This window comes from Anser anser (genome assembly GCF_964211835.1).
Source record: "Anser anser genome assembly, chromosome: 2".
NCBI lineage: Eukaryota > Metazoa > Chordata > Aves > Anseriformes > Anatidae > Anser > Anser anser.
In genome coordinates, this window is record NC_139721.1 from 122,254,601 (window position 1) to 122,274,009 (window position 19,409).

The 19,409-nt window shown below is 39.9% G+C and overlaps 1 protein-coding gene across 9 annotated transcripts in view; it reads left to right on the forward strand.

Moving 5' to 3' along the window:
- The window catches only part of THRB (thyroid hormone receptor beta), a 167,070-nt gene that overhangs the window by 91,493 nt on the left and 56,168 nt on the right, over nt 1-19,409 (forward strand). The window contains exon 3 of one of the 9 annotated variants that reach the window (XM_083824293.1): nt 13,366-13,447. The exons of the other annotated variants lie outside the window; for them this stretch is intronic. The gene's annotated coding sequence lies outside the window, so the exon portion shown is untranslated. The remainder of the gene's footprint in view (nt 1-13,365; nt 13,448-19,409) is intronic. 9 annotated transcript variants of the gene reach the window in all.

Genomic DNA, 19,409 nt, shown 5'->3' on the forward strand with positions numbered 1-19,409 from the left:
GATGGTAAGAACTGAGTGTCCATCAAAAGTCAAAAACAAGCATTGGGAATTTTTTGGGAAGGAAATAAAGGAAAATGCCACGCTCTCCATGTTTCACTCTATATGTGACTGTATTCAAGGGATGGGATCATTGTCTTCTGACCTATGGGATTTTTGTGTCTGCAATGTTAGAGCACATAACAGCTCTAAGTAGAATGCCCTTTGGGAAAGGGGCTTTGCAGAACATGGTATTTTCCATAAATAGGTTAATCATTCTCTGGCATGATCTAGAACCCCTGTAATACTAAAGGATGGGTGAATGTAGACTCTGAATTTTATTATTTACTATTTTTCCGATATTAATGCTTATCAGTATGTTATGTTTTGATGGGACTATCTAGCAGTTAATGTTGTTGGTAATTAACAAGGGAAAAATATGAAAAAATGTATCTGAAAAATAAAACCAATGAAGCCCTATCTGTATGAAATCTCATGCTGGAAAGAATTACAAATGTGAATAGCTTTATGCAGAGCAGAAGCCCTGCTTGGTAAATATGGATTGTTTGGCTGGGGAAAGTTATACGTACTTTGCTGTAGCGTGCGTGTCTTCCATTATGTTTTATGCCAGGATGTGGTAGTCTCAAAGGACTTCTTGAATGGGTGGATTCAGATGTATGTGCACACAAGCATTATGCCGATCAAACTGTGTATTTATTCCTTTAACTGAGCAGCATAACCCAGCAGAACTTATGACTGTAGATATTAAGCACGGACACGTAAAACTAACTACTATGCCAAAGATATTTGCAGGTACAATAGCTGTTATATATTCTGTATATGTCTCAGTTGTTCTAGTTTCAAACTTGCATGGTAAGTGCGGTATGCATACTGCGCTTAATGATTTCCCCTTTTCCCTCCCCATCCAGCTGAAGATTTTAAGTGTTTAATGGAAGAAAAATACTCTAGTCACGAGTTTATGAAGTCATCAGGTCTTTGGATCATTTCATTTACGATTTTATGTTTTATATGATGTTTAAAGTACCCTATTTCTAACAACAAAATTGAAAAATTCTTTGTGTTACCCACAAAAGGCTACATATTATACTGACCAAACTGCTCTTCAGAATCCTGTAGTTGCATTTAAATAGCTTAAAAGATTATTGTATGCCTGATACAAAAGAGGATAGGTTATGATAATGTTGTTTTAATGTTCATTTAATATACATAGAAGCAGTAAGTAATTTTACAAATTGCATATGCTCAAATTGAAATAGAATAAGACTGTAGTTGAAGAAAAGCAGAATGAACTGTGATAATCAATGTAATGTTTTTCATGGCAAAAGTGGTGCAAAGACTGCAACTGTATAAATAGATTGTGCGTAATGAAAGAAAATGTTATTTCTGCATTACTTAATTTCTCATTTTTCTCTGACATTTTGAATAAAGCCTTAGTCTGTAGGAAAAAAAAATTGAAATATCAGAGGTAAAACAAAAAGATAAACTTTGTCTTCAGTATCTAGTTTCATTAACTTGATTGGGCATTACTCGGAGCAGATCCATTTTTAGTATATTGCATTTGCACACTGACCTTTAAAATGCTGTGAATGAAAACTGGTGCTGTGATGTCTTGATTATTCCCATAAAGTAACATTTAGGACTTCACTTAGATATATTCTTATGTGAAAAATAATGACATCTAATCCGTTACAATAATAAAAATGGGACATTTTTCTTCCAGGTAGTTGAAAAAATGGTCCAAAGCTAGGTCTTATTTTTCTGAAATACTGACTGACATTCTCTGGCACTAAATGCTAAACTGTTTGAAAGTTTAGCCATCGTATGCAGTATAGGTCTAGACATCAGGTCTAAAATGGGGGAATGCATAAGTTCAAGGAGTACAACCAGAAATTAATTTGGAAAAATATCAGATAAAAACTTGAGGCAGAGTAGCTACTCCAGATGTACTACGTAACTGGGCACTTTTATTCTTCTTTCAGGGTGATCTCAGCATAGTCTAATTTGAACTGAAGGAAGCAGGCTTACTCCAAAGGAAAGCATCCAGAATAGTTAATGTGTAGATTGCATTAAGTAATGACTGAAAGACTTACACATCACGATGTTGTCCCGCTGAGGTCCCAGCTGGAGTACCTGCTGAGCAACAGGAGAGTCTAGATGAGAGTAACAAGAAATATTAAAGGCTTAGGAAGCTTGAGTTCTGAGCAACAAGTTAGTAAAGCACAGCTGCTTAGTTTTGCAAAAGGATGATTGGGAAGGCCATGCTACTAGTTCTATAGAAATGCCTAAAGGTTAGCTGTGAAGGAGAGGGAAAGCCAGCGCTGTTTGTGAATGTGGCAGGACACCCACTGGGAAATGAATTTGCAATAGGAGAGCTCTACACCAGGGAAAGAGGCTCTAACTGAAGAAACAGATGAGCAATAGAAAAGGTTGTTTTACAGTAGATGTAGTGTTTGAAGCTAGCATAAATGGCACTGTATTTACGAGAGACATGCACCAAGTAGCAAACCTCTTTTAGTCCCACATGGTGAGGTGTACACCTTGTCTCATGCAAGACATTTACAGTAGTCCCGACAGGTGACCTGTAGTATATCAGTATTTATATAAAACCTTATAAGATGAAAACCTTTTTAAACTTTCCTGCTTTTCACTACTTCACCCTGCCCCAAAACGACTTCTTACAAATCCTGATCATGAATCTCAAATCTGTGGTGGTACCCATCCTGCTGTCGTGTCAGATGGGCAGACAGCGTCAGTCTGCTGCTGGGTTGGAGCTGGTGTCTGCATTGAGAGGGTGAACTTCAGACTTGTTGAAACAGCCAGACTCCACTGAAAGCCGTGATTAAGTTCTTAAAGCAAAGCCTAAGGGTTTTTCATTGCCGTACACTAATGGGGGAAAATACATGCAAATTGTACAATTTCAGAGAGACTATTCAGTGTTTAACTTTCTGCTGTGTCTCTTGGAAAGAGACTGCAAGCTTTCTGTCCTTCACACTTGAATGTTCATTCTGAATGGCATTTGCTGTACAGCCTACTGTGGCACCTTACTTAATTAGCACTTGCTGCTTTTCTTCCCTAAAGAGAATTGTGATAGTGGCAGACTTTATGTCTTGGCTACCAGAGGGTTGGGAAGGCTCCTGTAACTCTTACAGCTGATCAGCTGAGACAGTCTGGTTGCCCATGGTTCCTAATGAGCAGCACATGACACAGTGCAGAGAACTGGCAAGATTAACGAACCCGGTTTTCCTTAACAGCAGGCTGACTTGCAATGGCAATGCAGAGAAGGACTGAGAGTGTTAGCACATTCTCAGTAGTGTGGCATTATACTGAAATTAAAATCATTTGCAAGCAGCTACAGATATATGTAAAAATCTAAGGCTTATATTTGCAAATTGGAATTCATGCAAGCGATGATGGACTCACCATTGCTAGAAGACTGAAACCCTACAGGGGGAGTCTGCAACTCACCTTGTCTTGGGAAAGTATTCCCATTTGGGAAAGCAGACCAGAATATGCTTCCCTGTAGAAGTGTTCCCAGTTCTCTTGGCAACATCCAAGGATACTTTTTTTTTTTCTTAGTTAGGGTCCCTGGCAGTACTTTTGTGACATTTTTAAGTCATCCTGTTATTTCTCTTAACCAAAAAAATATTATTGTGTAAAAACCCTGAATTAGTGCTAATTCTGATGTTTTCTGATCAGCAGATTCCTCTTAAATCTTCCTCCTTATTGGTGACATTTGTTTTCTATGTGCCATTCTTTGGAAAGCTGATGACATTTGCTATGGTTTCTGATTAAGAATGTGCTAATGCCAGATCTTCATTTGAAGTTTGGGATTTGGCAATACAAACAGCTGTAAGGGAGTATAATCTTTAAATGCTGAGGACAGAGAGAGTCTCATTTGAGCTGAATCACATATTATAACTATTCAAGTCATACTTTGGCAACTAAAGTGCTTTAAAACACCCACTGCTTTCTTTATATTTCCTGACTCTTACGGAAGACCAGAAAGATAAAATTTTAGGAGTTTGTATGAAGAAGGAATGAAAGAGGACTAACAAACTGAAATAGGCTTTATTTCTTTCATGGAGAAACCAGTGACTTTGGAGCTCAAAATGCTGAGTACAGTGCAGGAGTCCTTTGTAGGCAAATACTTGAAGGTTTTGCTTTGTGATGCCTCTTTCTCAGAGTCTGAAGGTTAGTTTATGGCACTTACACATGGACCCAGTCCAACTGCCCATAGTGAGAAATACACTGGAAAGAAGTGGAGCCAAGTTGAACCCTACAGCTAGTGAATTTGGGCTGGACATTGCACCGTCTCTGCATGTCAGGATTCACATCCACAACCTTGATTCTGGAGCCAGCCAAATCAGATCTGTGCCCATCTCCCAAACCCAGGCGTATATTCCCTGTGTACATTGGGTCGGGGGGACAGCATTGAGTCTTTCCTGTTCCAGTCCCTCGTCTTCTTTCTGATGGGAACTCTGGCTTTGCGCCTCCTTGGTAGGCAGGTAGTGTTGTCCGTGGCAGGGTCTCTCTGGATCCCAGCTGAAACTGTTCTTTTTATATAAAATATTTAAATATTCCCTCAACCTGCAGCTAGAAAAATGTCAGTCTCTTCTGGGAGAAGTCTGTGTAGCATGGTACAGATATCAACCTAGAGTTGTTTTACATGGATTTAAAAAACAGAACAAAACAAAATATCCATAACCTGTGAAAGAACACAGAGAGAAACAAATAATCCTAGCACCGAGTGAGGGATTATTTGGTGAATATGTAAAAGCATTGATTTCTTCAGGGGGTGAAGTACATGGTATTAAAAAAAATTCTGAAGTGTATTGCGGAAAGCAGCTATCCAATTCCAGAACAGCTGAGACTTGTCATTGATATGTGCTCGTATCCTTGTAAAATTTCAGATGAAGGCCTTTGAGTGCATTTGAGTTGCGAGACGGTGTGCTAGTAAGGGTTATGGAATTGCAAATGAGCACCGCACTCCATCTTCTCCTGGGTGGTGTAGGCAGATTTCGGCTCCAGGCTGCTGCCTACCTTGCCTGCTGTCTTAAGCTCTCGCTGCTTTTCCGTGAAAGAATATAAACAGTGGGTAGAAGTTCTCTCAAGTTAAATGGGAACAGGATCAGGCTGTGATTCAGGATCAGACTGCTTGTCAGTTTTTACTTTTTGCAGAGTTGGAGTGTTTCAGTTGCAAATCTCATCTTTTGATGGGCAGTCACCCATATATTCGATGTGTTGGGTTTTTTTTGAAATGAAATCATTGCAACTTTTTTTTCCCATCTGATTTCTTTCATTTAAAAATCTCTTGGGAATTCAGTAGTTTCTAATGAGAAACAAAAGTTGTTAGACCTGCACGTCAAAACTTTTCTCCCCAGTGCAACAATAAAAAAACAAAAAATGCATGCAGGTTGTTTTACTTTATTTAGCTTGTAAATGTGATTTTTTGACACTGCATGTAGTTTGTTCTTCCAACAACCAACTTCCAAACTATTGTCTATTTCAATAATGCACAAATACCAGCAAATGGGGCTTTTTCTGTAGCAGTTTAAAATCTTACTTCTGTTGAAAAGTAGACTATGTATAAAATATCCCTCATCATGAGTGTGTGTTTAAAAAAGAATCTATTGTATTGTTAAATATTCTAGTAGGCTGCTAACCAAAAAAAAAAATGCTGGCAATTGTGAATATCCAGTATCCAAGATTCCTCTTAGGAGTGGCTGGATTCTCCAGTGCTCCACTGCTTTGTGCAACTCTTTGCATCTGTAGCATTCAGTACTGCTTTGCTCTGTTGTAAAGGCAAATGTGAGATAAATGCAGGAGGTGCTATTCAGTTACGGTGTCTGAGGAAAGGGAATTGTTTTTCATAAACACTCTGCAGTGAGTAAGAGATGATCTGTTTAGTGAAGTTTCTGGGTTTACATCCACTGTAGATGAATTGGTGTGGAGCCAGTCAGATTTCTTTCGGCAAGCTGGTCTCTGGATTTTATTAAGGCTTCTCCTTACTGAAAAAGCCCATTTTTCTTCTTGTAGGACGCCCCTTTTATTTTGGAGGATACTGACACTTGTAGACAAATTCTTTTTCCTCTCAGTTATCTCACTTCATCTTTGAAGCAAAAATTCAGAAGTCTAGCTGGCAATCAAGCAGCACATCTGTCTGCTGTAAATCTAAGCCTTGGTTATTTCACTGATCGGCATCAGTGGTCTATGCTCTGAGCTGGGGAGCTTTGGTTTTGCGTATCTCTGAGGATAATATGTTATGTACTCCTTTAATTTGTGCAGTATGTAAAGACAGTAGTACTTGCAAGGAAAATTGTATCTGCATGAAACTAACTGGAAAGTGATCTAAAGGTTATTTCTAAAAAGTGCTAGTGGAAAAACAGAATCTGAAAGGAAAAGGCTTTTTTTCACCAACTCCCTATTGCCACAAAAATATAATGCTACAATATAAGAATGCAATAATTTCATGTAGCATTTTTTTTTGTGAAGAAATATGTGCAACTCAATTTCATTACCCATTCTACTGCTTATTTAATTTGAAGGCGCTAACTCCTTTGTGACTAGGCGAGCAGTGAAGTGACTTCTGATGATTTTGCCAGCATACATATGTTGTGTAGAGGCATAGAAAAATAATCATCTCCTTCTAGCTGGTGAAATTATCCTGGCAAAGTCCCTAATATTTATGAAGCTATGCCAATGTAAAAGTGCCACTGGCTCCGTCAGTTTAGATGCAGCCATTTAGGGAGATGACACGGGTGGTGGGAGAGGGTTTCCTTCAGCTGGTGAGGTCGGGAAGAGGCTGATGCTGTCAGCATTGGCACGGGCACCACCACGGCAGCATACCTAATTTGTATTTCAGACACCATTACCTAGATAATCATGGCCTTACGTGATGTTATAGGTCCTGCTGGCCTTGCAAGGTTGTGCTACCCAATGGGTCCCCTACTCTCCCTTTCCCTGATCTGTGACACTTGGCCACTTGTTGCATAGCTCCCCTTTACCTGTTGGTGAAATCCAGCTCTCCGTACCTTCTGTTAGCTTCCCACACTGGTGGCTGTCGTGTCTGCCAATGCCTGGTGTCACGTCCGTGGTTTCTCCTGCCTGCTCAGCCGGCTGGTGTCTTCACTAGGGGCAGGGGCAGCATTGCTTAGCCCGCCCAGCATCTTCCCCGGGGTGGATGTTGGAGGTAGGGGTGGGTTGGGATCCACATCTGTTTCCAGCATCAGAAAGAAAAGAAACTTTACATATGGCGATGGGACTGGGAGAGCGGTGGCTGGAGCATCGTTGGCTGCCACGTGATCCGTGGCTGAGGGCAGCAGCTTGTTTGAAACCCAGAGGCGTGAGCCAATTTGGCAAGGTGTCAAAAAGGAGCTGGGCCATGGCACTCGGCAGGCAGGCAGCTTTGTCCCTAGAGGTAATGTCCCTAAATGAGGTAGTCCTGTGGACAAATATTTTGGGCCTGACTTTGAAAAAGCCACGTCGCTGCTAGTTTTGTTGCTTCCAAAGGGTACATTATCCAGCAAAGGACCAACCTCTTTGAACCTGGTGAAAGAAGTACAGCGAGTAAGAGCGAGGCAAAGGAATAAACTCAAACTGGCAGAGAAAAAGGCTTTCCTTTGTAAAATATGAAGGCCTGGCTATTCGCCCAGATAGACTGCATAAAGTAAGGTAAAAGTTGTATAAAGGTTGCAGGAATGGCAGTCCCAGTAGACTTTATTGAGTCTGCTCAATAAAACTGAGTGCGCATGAAGAAGTAAGTATGGAATTTGGCACGAGGAGCTACTCTTTGTGTCCTAATCCATGCTAGAGGAACGTGGTACAAAATAGCTGACGTCAATAGAAAGACTCCCTCTGCTTCTGTGGGCTGTAGAACAGACCCTTATCTTTTCTCTTATTATCTTAATGCTGGCAGGATGACTAATACTGACAGATATCCTGGTGCTGACAGTGACAGCTTAAATCTGTCCTGGAGAATTGAACAGAGTATTTCTTTCTACAGCTCTGTAGGGTTTTCATGAGTTGTAGCCCATAACTACAACAAGCACAAGGATGAATAAAACTGACATGAAGAAATAGACCTAAAATGTAGTCAACGGATATATGAGTGAAAAAAGACGACTGGAAGAGAGACATGTATTTTGGCTATAGCTGTTGACCACAATAGCTGAGAAATAAGGCCCTGTGTGGTTGTGAATTCCTGCAAATTGATGGATTATAGTGATATAGTGATGTCAGTTTGTTCGGGAGAGGATGTATTTCTGTATTACTAAAATATTTTCAATGATCCAGTGCTGTCAACTTCAAGCACTCAAGAACTGTATGTCGGGTCATTACTGGGAACTCTGCTTTTTCATTCTGAATTTTTAAGACTTGTTTCTTTTTATTGTCTGTATGTGAGCAAGGACAGCACTGCAATATGTTCCATGGACAATAAAGCTGTAGTTCTTGAGCCTGTTCAGAAAATCCTAATGGTGTAAAAATCTCACTTAGTACAGATGTACAAAGATGTTTTCAAGGAGAGGGGAGAGAAAGAAGAAAGGGAAAAAAAAACTTCTAAGAGATACTAGGAAGGTTTGTGAAATGGAGGAGGGTATAATCAAAGAAAATCCTAATTCTAAGTCATTATAAAGAACCTGATGAAGTTACTGAAGAATCTTAAAGATACAAAAAAAATCTTAAAAGCTAATACATTTTTTGTTTACCTTTAAAATTGAACTGCTTTATCATTCAGTCCAAAGTCTGAATGACAGCTAGTTGATGGCAGAACAGGAAAATAAATCTATGAATCCTGTTCTTATAAAATTTTCCCATAAAAAGCACAGTTGGTTGCAGATACTTTCCACATATGAAAGGGACAAGAAGTTTTCTCTCATTCTGTTAATACCTTTGGGGGCTTTCTAATTAATCTATTTATCTGCTTCTCATTCTAAAGATACCCGACTTTGATTCCCACAAAAGAACAGCTCAGAAACTACGTGCTCCTTTTTTTTTTTGTTTCTTCTCCACAGAAATTTCACTATGAGCTTTTGTAATTGCCACATACTGTATCTTGGCACAAAATACTACCTCTGCTTATGGTTTGCATCATTAAATATCAGATTGGCTGCTCATTGTGTTTATAGGATACAACAAGAAATAGCCTGCTAAATCTGGCTGGTTAGTAAAACTGGTGTTCATTCAATCACTGTGCTACCGTGTTTCCACATCATAAAGAGAACAAAATCTCATAAAACTAATAAGCTGTAAAATAGAATTAAAGTCAGTGGCAAAAGATATGCCCAAATGTAGTAAATAAATTATAGACTTCAGAAAAGTTATTCTTAAAAACAATCCCCAAAACAAAGTAGACCAGAAATCTGTGAAACTGCTTTGAAGTTTAAAAAAAAAGGGGGGGGGGGAATAGCATGCCAAGTATACACAATATTAATAATAGCAATCCTGATGGCTTATCTGTAGATCTTAGTGGCGTACTCTTGGAACTTAGGTGAGTATTATCATCTCCACCTTTGGATGAGGAAGCTGGGTTACTGTAAGAATAAATTTTCAACACGGAACACAAAGCAGTGCTGACTCCAATTCCCATTCCAATTCCCAGCTTTAATTATTTTTCTCTGAGCTTCATTTGTTTCTCTTCATTATACAGAACTTGTTCTTTCAGCACAAGGTAATTTGGATAGCATTGAATGTAGATTAGATCCATATATTAATACTTATGAAACTGATTAATTCTAAAATTGTTCTGATAGATTAGCTCCTTCCCATCACTGGACGGGAGGCTGCCTACATCCTTAATTTAGATTGGTGTGTCATTTTTTAATATTTTATTGCTCAAGACACTGCAGAAAGCAAAAGGAAAAGGATGTCCCTGATGCTTTTTTAGCATGGTTCCAGATATTCCACGTAATTCCCATCAGGCGTATCACTTGTGGGATCAAGAATTTCCACTGTCCTTTTCAATATCCACGTGATGCTGCTGAGATAAATCAGGGGAAGCCTGCTATCAGCAGTGCAGAGATGACATCCCGTTCTGCATCTCCTTCTGAGACATGAGGCCTAAAAGCTGTCCCTGAATGCCTGGCTAAAATCAAACTGCGTATTAGTTAAATAGAGATGACACTAAATGCAGGAATGAAATCCACTGAAAAAGTACCAATTTCCATCATGTCTTGTGCAATACATTTACATAAAGCTTTAGAACGGAACACTCTAAAATATTTTAATGTGTCCAATATGCTGTGCTGCTGGGTGCACATCCTATTTTATTGCTCCTTGCTCCGGGGCCTTCATTCCGGGTCAGATTCAGTGTCTTCCTGCTGACCCTTGAAAGTCATTTGGGTTTGGCATTTTAAAAGAGAGCTCTCTCTGAACGGTGATCACCCTTTGTAGCAGCTATGTTCGTCGAGGATTTATTCTTCCAGTGACAGGTACACACGAGCAGTAGACAAACATTGAGTAATCAGGGCTGTAGGCTTGGCGTTTGGTTTTGGGACGGGGCAGAAAGGTCTGATTTCCTTCGGAGATGCACCGTGCAGCTTTCCTGCTACACATCCATACAAACACAGCAAGGAACTGGAACAGAAGGAGAGAAGAGACGAGGGCAACATAGAAGGGAGGAGAAAAAGGCATGAAGGGAGGGGAGAGAAGAGAACTGTGGTTTAAAAGAAAAGCGTAGTCCACCCTGCTAACTCAGGAAAGCAGAGAAACTCAGACTGACACCCTGGTGAGACCTCAGTCATGTAGCCATCAAAAAGTACTGGGGCAGTGTAGCACTGAGAGGTTAATAAGCTTAATGAAGGGGGTGGATAAGATTTCCCTCATGTAATTTTTGGTGTGTTCTCTGGAAAGTGTGTCAGCTCATACATTACTGCTTTGACAAATACATGCCTGAGGTCCCAATACGTTACCTCTGATAGGGGATGGATGCAGGCAATAGTGAAGCTGGAAAGATTTGAGGGTACCGAGCCAATGACTGGCAAACCAGAAGAGCTGCAAATGACCACCTCAAACGTCAAGCATAGTAGGGGGTGAAGAGTAAGGCTTTACAACTGCATTTCTCCCTCCTCACTCTTTCCCTGCCACTCTCCTGGAGGCTTGGGCCTGTTTTGGGGTTGTGTCCAGTGTGAGTCTGTCTCAGTGCACTGACGCACAGGCCGCCCTCAGAGCTGTCCGCTTCCTAAGTCATTATCTTCTGGTAATTTGGTTTTCTCTATCAGTCTGAGCTTCTAGCAGGCCTGCTCAGATCCCCATCATTTCAAGATGGGTCATATAATGCTAAGCATATTCAGAATACAGCTATCAGGAACATCTGAGTCATAATTTAATTCCATGGCTGCATCTTTGCCCCTATTCCCCTCTACTAATCAAATGTAAGCTTTCTGATGTCATCATTCAGCTCTGTACAACAAGTTTAACTATTTTTTGAGCTTTTGATCGCTTCTCGCTGACAGGCTGTGATGTTCTTGAAGGCTAGCCAAAGGCTCCTCATCACGAATTTTAAAGTCACCGCTTTGCCTTCCTGTTTCATGACAAGGTGAGACCCCCAGGTGTGCTGCCCGTGGAGGTAACCCATAGTTATGTTTAGTTAACTTAGCAGAGGTGTGGACTTGTTCTTGCTGGGAACACATTCTCACTTCCAAGGCATCAGTACTAGATTCTTAATTTTATGTAATATCAAAGGGAAGTTGGACCTTGCCAATTCATATCGCCGTTCTCTAGAACATACACCATGCACTCTTTAGTGCTTCCCCTCTTATGTGAGGATCTAAATACTGAAAAAATTATAATGAATTGTGTTTTCCTTAGTTTTCCTTTGTATCCCTCAAGAAACAAAATAGCGCCCAATGCGATGTATGTATACAAGGAGTAAAAAATGCCCTCTGATATTTGCAGTAAACTTTTCTCCATTGGAAATGTGCCATTAGATGTTAAATCACCTAAGGAAAGCAGCTTAGCTCGTCATTATCTTAAGCAACTTCAGCAGTTTTGCAGAGAGCCACCTGTAACTGTGTTTCAGCAGCTCCACGTTCATGACCCCATGCAACCATACTAGGAACTAAATAGATCCTACTTACTAGCAATTAAAGGGATTTAATTTAAAATACAGTGACAGATGCATAACGGGTTAATTACAAAATAAGTAATTAGCAAATAGGATGAAAAAGGTTAAAAGGTTGTGGACTTTTGTTCTTTGCTTGGGAGAGATAGCGAAATCATCAACGATTAAACTTTTTCTTTTGATTTCTGGGTCTGATTCTGCTATTGTTAGCTGCAAATGAGGCAACAAACAAGAAGGTAGGCTTAAAAAAATCACTGTTTTATAAGACATACTGAAAGGCCATTGTTAACACTGAGGCTGCGTGGTTTGTTTCCAGTCTGCACCCAAAAGTGGGCTTGTATCCATAACGCGTCTACTTTGTGCTAGGATATATGCCTCTTCAGAGATGTAGTAGTGGTAGTAGTCCTCTCTGCTATGTGCGCTGGGCCCCAATAAGGTCAGTAAAAACAGTTTGAAGAGTGGTTGAGATTAGAGCATACCTCTTAGGAAAACTCTGCCTGAATTAAACGAGTGAATTATTTAGTTGGAAATATGCCATAATGTGTTTGTTCTCAAAAAGTGAGGCTAAAAAGGGATAGGACTTTGAACAGGGTAACTTCTGACCTGTGAAAATCCTCAGTTGAAATCCAGTTAACTTCATGCGATGCTGCACCCTGCTAGAGAGGGTGAAAGCAATTTTCTGTTAAAATCAGCAAAATAAGAGCTTTTACTTCATTTTCGCAAGTATCATTCTTTCTCTCCATGACTCCCATCTGCCCAAAACCATAAGCAAATGGGCATTTAGATAGTTTTAATACATTCATATTTTATGACCACCAGCTTATTGCCAGGTAACTTGAAACTCTTTATTTATCTATAATAATTATAAAATATATTTATGTATGTATAAAACATGTGTTTTGTATTTTGAAATTTCAGAGGGAATGTTTGCAGAAAGGTTTCTCCAACTTGAGCCTAATTGTTACTGAAGTCATTGAATTTTTCTTTTGAAAAATAAGCTTTTGGGTAAACCTCAGAAATAGCAATATGGGCTTCTCCATTTCAAAATATCAATTAAAACCAGGCAGGAATACTTTTTAAATATAGCTGCCCTCTAACCTAATTACATGTCCACCAGTAACCATTAGCATAATTTAACTGAATTTCCCATAAGTCGCATTCTTCCATCATCCCATGTTGTCTTTTGAACGTGGTCATCATGTGCTCGCTTTCCTGTCACTTGGCCAAGCCATAGTTAACTCTGAACTGATACATGTCAGTCCAGTCCCGTAATCATTTAACTGTACTTGTCTGTCCTTCCTCTTCTGTAGTCGATGCTTCAGGGATTGTGCCGCCTTCAGGGATACTACCTGCCCTGCTTGACATAAGGCCTGAACATACACATCCAGAAAGGTGCATAACATTCTTCCATCTTCTGTCTAATGCCATTTTCTTTTGAGCTGCTTCTTCAGTGGCAGTTGAACCCTCCAGGACCACCCATTTGACTTGAGAAATTGAGAAACAATCTGAGCAGATTTTTAGCTCATCTTTATCCCCCTACAATTGATTAGAGATATGTATTTCAGAAAACATCTGACTTCTTGTTCTCATCTGTTACCTTAATTTTGTTGAAAATAAGCTTCTTTATATTTTTTCCCCCGTTATAATTGAATTTAAGCTATGCATTTCAGGTCTGGAATCTGTGTTGAACATTTAAGAATTCAATGGTTTTGCATTTTGGCTATCAGTTTTTAGGATGAATAGATTCAGGTTTGGAAACTCATCAAGTCACCCAACATGCAAAACTCATGAGCCTAAATCCATAGCTGTAACCGCATCTCTTGTTTTCTTTTCCAAGGGTTTCTGCAAACTTATGTATATTTGCAGACTGTAACTCAAGGACTGCAATATAGGCAATGATTTTTCATTATTCAGAATTTCTTTTTGAAACCAAGTGGGGAACCTCTAAAGCTCTAGTTAAGAAAAGCAGAAAGCCTAAAGCTACATTAATTCTGCTGTTCATATCTGAACCCCTCAAAATAGCTCAGACAAATGCCAGTACCAATCTTTAGGGTAATGCTTATCCCCATCCAGGAGAGTGACATTTCTAGTTTGGAATATACTCATTTCTGCTTCACTGATTTTTTTTTTTTTTTTTAATTTTTTTTGTTGTTCATTTGTTTTAGGCACTTCATGTATATGATGCATTGACAAATTTCGTTTTTGTTAACAAGATTCATACAGGTACCTCCCCTCCTGACATTTAGAAAACATATTTCCTAATTCATATCGCGTTGAGGGTGGAAAATCACCAGTTTCAATAGAAGTCTTTGAAATTTAGTATCTTTGGGCTCATCTTCAGTTAATCAGTTGTAGAGATTTACTGGGTAACGCAAGACAACCATCTAATACACGCTTCACAATGAGTAATAAGAGAAATTAGCATCAAAGATAAACTGTCCCTGGTTGAAATTTCAGTGAGAGCTAATGTTTCCTGAGTTGACAGAACAAAACAGAAAAACAAGAAAAGTTTTACGTCAAAGCTGTTGTCTGAATGAAACTCCCATATGCAGGACAATGAACATGTAAGGCATGAAGTGTCTCAAAGGCTCTTCAAAAAACACAGGAATAATCACTTAAATATGAGGCTTTTTATGCAATCCCTTTTGCTTTTCTGTCATCATTAGCCCTGCAGGATCCTTGCTCAATTGGATATTTAAGCAAGTATGTAGAGGTCTTTCCGAATTAAGGCTAAATCTCCAACGATAAACATCTCCCAGTGTACAGTTACAGATCAGCTACTCTTTTGTAAATCTATTATAGCTTTCACTGTAATGCTTCATGTTAAAAAAGTCCCACAGAGGGAATGTTTGGCATTAATGCTCCAAATATTCTACTTAATTTTTTTTTAGCTTTAATATGATAGGCACTGAGTTATGAAGTTTTCATCACCCGCACTGCAAACAGCAAAAGTGAGTGGAGGGGAGTTTGTACTGTCTGTAATTCCTCTATGCTGTAGGAAGACATTCATGCAGCTTGCAAGACTCCTTGATCAGTGGTAACCTCATGGGAGATGCAGCTCCTGTGAAAGGAGCTTAATTTTAAGGGAGGTGGTTTGTGAAAGCAAAACAGTGGTTATCAAAGCAGTGGCTAAACAGAGCTGCCTCCAGTTCTGTGCTCCTCTTATGCCCTCCTGTGTACACAGTCAGTAGGCCAAAGTGAAGTGCTAGGTACAGGAGCTTGCTGACATTTCTGCAAGGGCTTGAAGTAAAGCAAAGAGGAAGCTACACTGCACTGCTCTGATGCAGTATTGAGCTGAATATAAGCAGATTTCTTAGGGTGCATGCATTGTAGGGCCAGTCAACAGCTCCACACCGTGATGATCAATTATAAGTGCTTGGGGATACTCTGTGAGTGAGATAACATTTCGTTACTATGAATGGCGGGTGAAAGAAAGATCACTAACTCAGTTTTCTGCTTGATGGTGGTTTAAAGGTAAGGTTGCAGTCTTCCCCTGCATATTTTTTCACGATTCTTATGTGCCTGTGTTTCTGGTGTGGTCAGGCTACTGGAGAACTGACTAAAATACTAAATACTAACGCTGCTGTGCAGCCTTTTCTTTTATGGCCATAATAAAACCAATTATTATATTTTCCATTAGTTTATAAAAGGATACATTTCCCAGGATATAATAAAACATTAGGTTCTGATGGAAACATAAAAATGACTTCTATCTTGCTGCAGTGCAGTGCAGCATTTTGTGCTGCTGTGGGGACACCTCCATTTTCTGTAGCTAATGTTCAACACAATGGCTTTATTATTCAGCCTGTCCTGCAAACAGTATGCCAGAACTGAAGTCTCACTGGTGTTGGACTACAAGAGGAATTATTTCATCTATCTGCATTAACATTGCTCGTCCTGCAGTTCTGCTTGTTGAAACCCAAGTGCTTTCAAAAACCTGTAAAGCAGTGAGGCTACAATTATAACTTATCAGACTCATTGTCTGCATATAATAATTTTCTGGCTTTCATGCTGTAAAATAGCTGCTGAAGCCTGCACGCTGTTGAGCAAATATCACGTTGTGGTCAGATCCTGACTGATGCAGAGTTTTTATAATCTTGGCTTGTTAGTGCTCAGCAATTTTTAGAGTGCTTAAGAAGCAAGTTAAAATAGGAAATTCTTAGCCTGAAAGGTAAAAAATCAGTCACAGATCTGGGTGAGAAATTAAAAATAGGATTACATGGAACTACTGAATGTTCATATCAGAAAACTCAGTAACTCTTTGCCTTTTTAATAAAGCTTTTCAGGATAGACTGCAAATGTTTATATGGATAATGCATTTCATTTTTGATTTTGTACTTTATTGCACTTTTTTAATATCCTTGTGGGTTGAACTAGGCTAGCAGTAAAAAAACACGAATAAAAGTCTGCTTCTGAACTTGTGTCTACAAGCCAATCCTGATGGGGGCTTTTCATTAAATTCATGTGAAAGACTACATAGATTTTTATTTTTCATATGATGCACAGTTGTTCAGTGTATTTTACAAGTGAAAAGATACTCCTTGCTCGTTATACAGGTATCATGTACCATAAGCCATGGCCTAGTACATTCTCTATTGAATATGTATCAGTACAAAATTCTATGTATTACTCTGCTCCAAAAATATGAACTTTGATTTCCTGTTACATGCTGAAAACAAATTTAAAAGTTCAGTTTGGCACCAATGCAGCCTATAGACTACCTTGTCATTTTTCCTGAGGTTGTTAGTTCAGATTTTTCACTAAAAATTAAGTTAAAGCGAGAGCAGCTTTCATGGAGGGAGTTTGCAGAACAAAAAGTACAGATGACACATCCAGTAATTCAGTGCCGCAAAGCCGAGATAGTCCCCAAGAAAAACAAGAGGCATAACCCATGCCAGGGCAGAGTAGGAGGGGATGGCATCCCAGCGCACTCAGTCTGACGGCGCTGGAGCTTTTCTCCATGCTTCCTGAGCACGTTACAAAGCTGCTTCTTGGAAAGGACGTGTGAAAGCAAACTTTGAAAAGGCAAAGGCAGCGTGGAGGTGACGGGGCTCAGGGCAGGGCTTGCTCAAGTGGAGTTTCTGCTAGGAGGTACAAGAGCACGTCCCCATGAAGGCAATGATGTCCTCTGTCACATCCTCATAAAGGTCAGGATCTTAAATCCCAAAATGTTGACTGGTATTTGAGATATTTGAGATTTAGCAAGGATTTTGTTCTCTCCTTGCTGGCTGGCTTTCAGATTATTTTTCCCTTAAGTAAGGCATGTATCTGTGTGATCAGTCTGATGCCCTCAAATGCTAGTGTCACTTCATGCATTCATGAGCTGACTTCCAAAAAAATCAGGAGATGAACATAACAGAATTGAAGACCTACATTTGTTTTTTTCTCCATTTTTTTTGAACATCTGGGGGAGATCCACCTGCCTGTTACTTGATTTCAGCTAAGGCCTCCAGGTGCACTTTCAGATTCAAGAGTCAATCAAAGATGTTTTCAGAAAAACATGAATCTCCAACCAGAACGGACTCGAATTTGTTTATTCAGCACTTTTTTCTCTCTAGTTGTCACTATTTATCGTTCTGATTGCCATATTCTTAGTCTCTGCTTCCCTCACCATCTCCCATTTCCTCGTAGTCTTCTAGCCATCATATGTAAATGCACCCTGTGTTCTCCTATGTAATGTCTGGAAAAGACCACGTGGAAAGGAAGTCTGAGGCTTGCCAAGAAGCGCATGGTTCGTGTTGTGGACAGGAATCAGGATTCAAACCAGAGAATTGCCGTGCCACTGGCCTAGCAGAGAGTGGCAGCCACTATCGACATCTGAAGCAAAGGGGCAGGGATGAAAACATCCTCAACACCAGAGCAGCACAACCCTTTTGTGTACTCGCACGTTAATGCAATGCATTTGTATGAAGAAGGAGGCACCTGGTGAGAGTGGGAGAACACTTAACCACAGTGATTAATGTTAATTGGTTAATCACCTTTCATTATGGGAGAAGAAAGTAAGCACAATAATTGGCAATATGGCTTGACATCTTTGCTGGACTGGAGGCTGAAGGCTGAGAATGAATTTCAAATATGACCTTTTCAGGCCAGAGGAGATTAAGATCTCAAAGATGGGTCTTTTGGTTTTGATTTGGGACAAAATAGGAACATTATTTTCTCAGTACAGGGCTGTAGGTCTGAAGCACAACTCAGTTTAAAAATTGAATGATTGTTTTGCTACTACTATTTGAGGTATCCAGTGTTAGTGTGAGGACTGCCTTGTTAAAGAAGACGAAAACTGGGGCTGACCTCTAGTGATGGAGAAGGAGCACACTGCCCAGCTGCTGCCTCGGCTGTCCGGCAGGGAGATCACGCGGGATGCTGAGACAACCTCAGGACTTAGTCCTGCATGCTCAGGGCTTGTGACTCAGAGCCATGAGACCTTGGCTAGCTCGTTGTGGGCAAACAAGTGCTCAACACATAAAAGATATCTAACGAACGCTGCTCACTGTGGTGTTTATCAAAGCTTAAACATAAAAATTCTGTCACTTCTGGCAAGAGAGAAACTTAATCTGCAAAGTCTGTGAAGACTCCCAGAAATGATTGGCCTGATGCGATAGAGGCCTCGCCAGTGACTCATCTGACTCCCTCCCAGTCCTGTCTGGTCACGGACTTTTGAGTTGTAGACTCTGAAAAAGAATCCGATTTCTACCAACGCCATCCACATCTATGCCTTCAAGGGGAAACTGCTATAATTAATGTAGATACTGCTTACTCTTCTTGCTCGTGTAAAGTAGTGCACCGTGCTGGGCATTCACAAGACAGTCCAAGTTTTGGATACCAAAATGGATAAATAATTTACAGAATAATAGGCAAATACATTAAATAATAGTCCATGTTTCCACTGGTCTGCCACCTTCCTTCAAAGGAAAAATAGGAAATTTCTTCTGGCATATGAAGTGCAGGTTAAAAGCATACTTTTGAAAGCATTTCCAATACATTTGCAAAGTTTGTTAAAATCACTGTCAGGTACAAAGCAGGTATTACAAGAGGGCTCATTCACTGTTTACTTTAGCAGCTGCTGAATTGACTTAGTGGAGATCTTCTTGCTCAGGGTGCTGTTAAATACACACAGTACCACCACAACCTGTTCCACTGAATTCATTTTCCTAAACGCAGATAGGAGGAGAAAAAGAGGATCTTCGCTCTCTTGTTTCGAGCTGCGGGACACAGAAGACTGTGCCAAAACCAGATATGTTGGTATAACGCTTTAAACAAAAGACTATCTTTTCCTACAGTTGTTTCATAATTAGTTTTTTTACACAAGTGACAACTGCCTTCATGCCAAATCCTGGTCTCATCGGGAAAAATG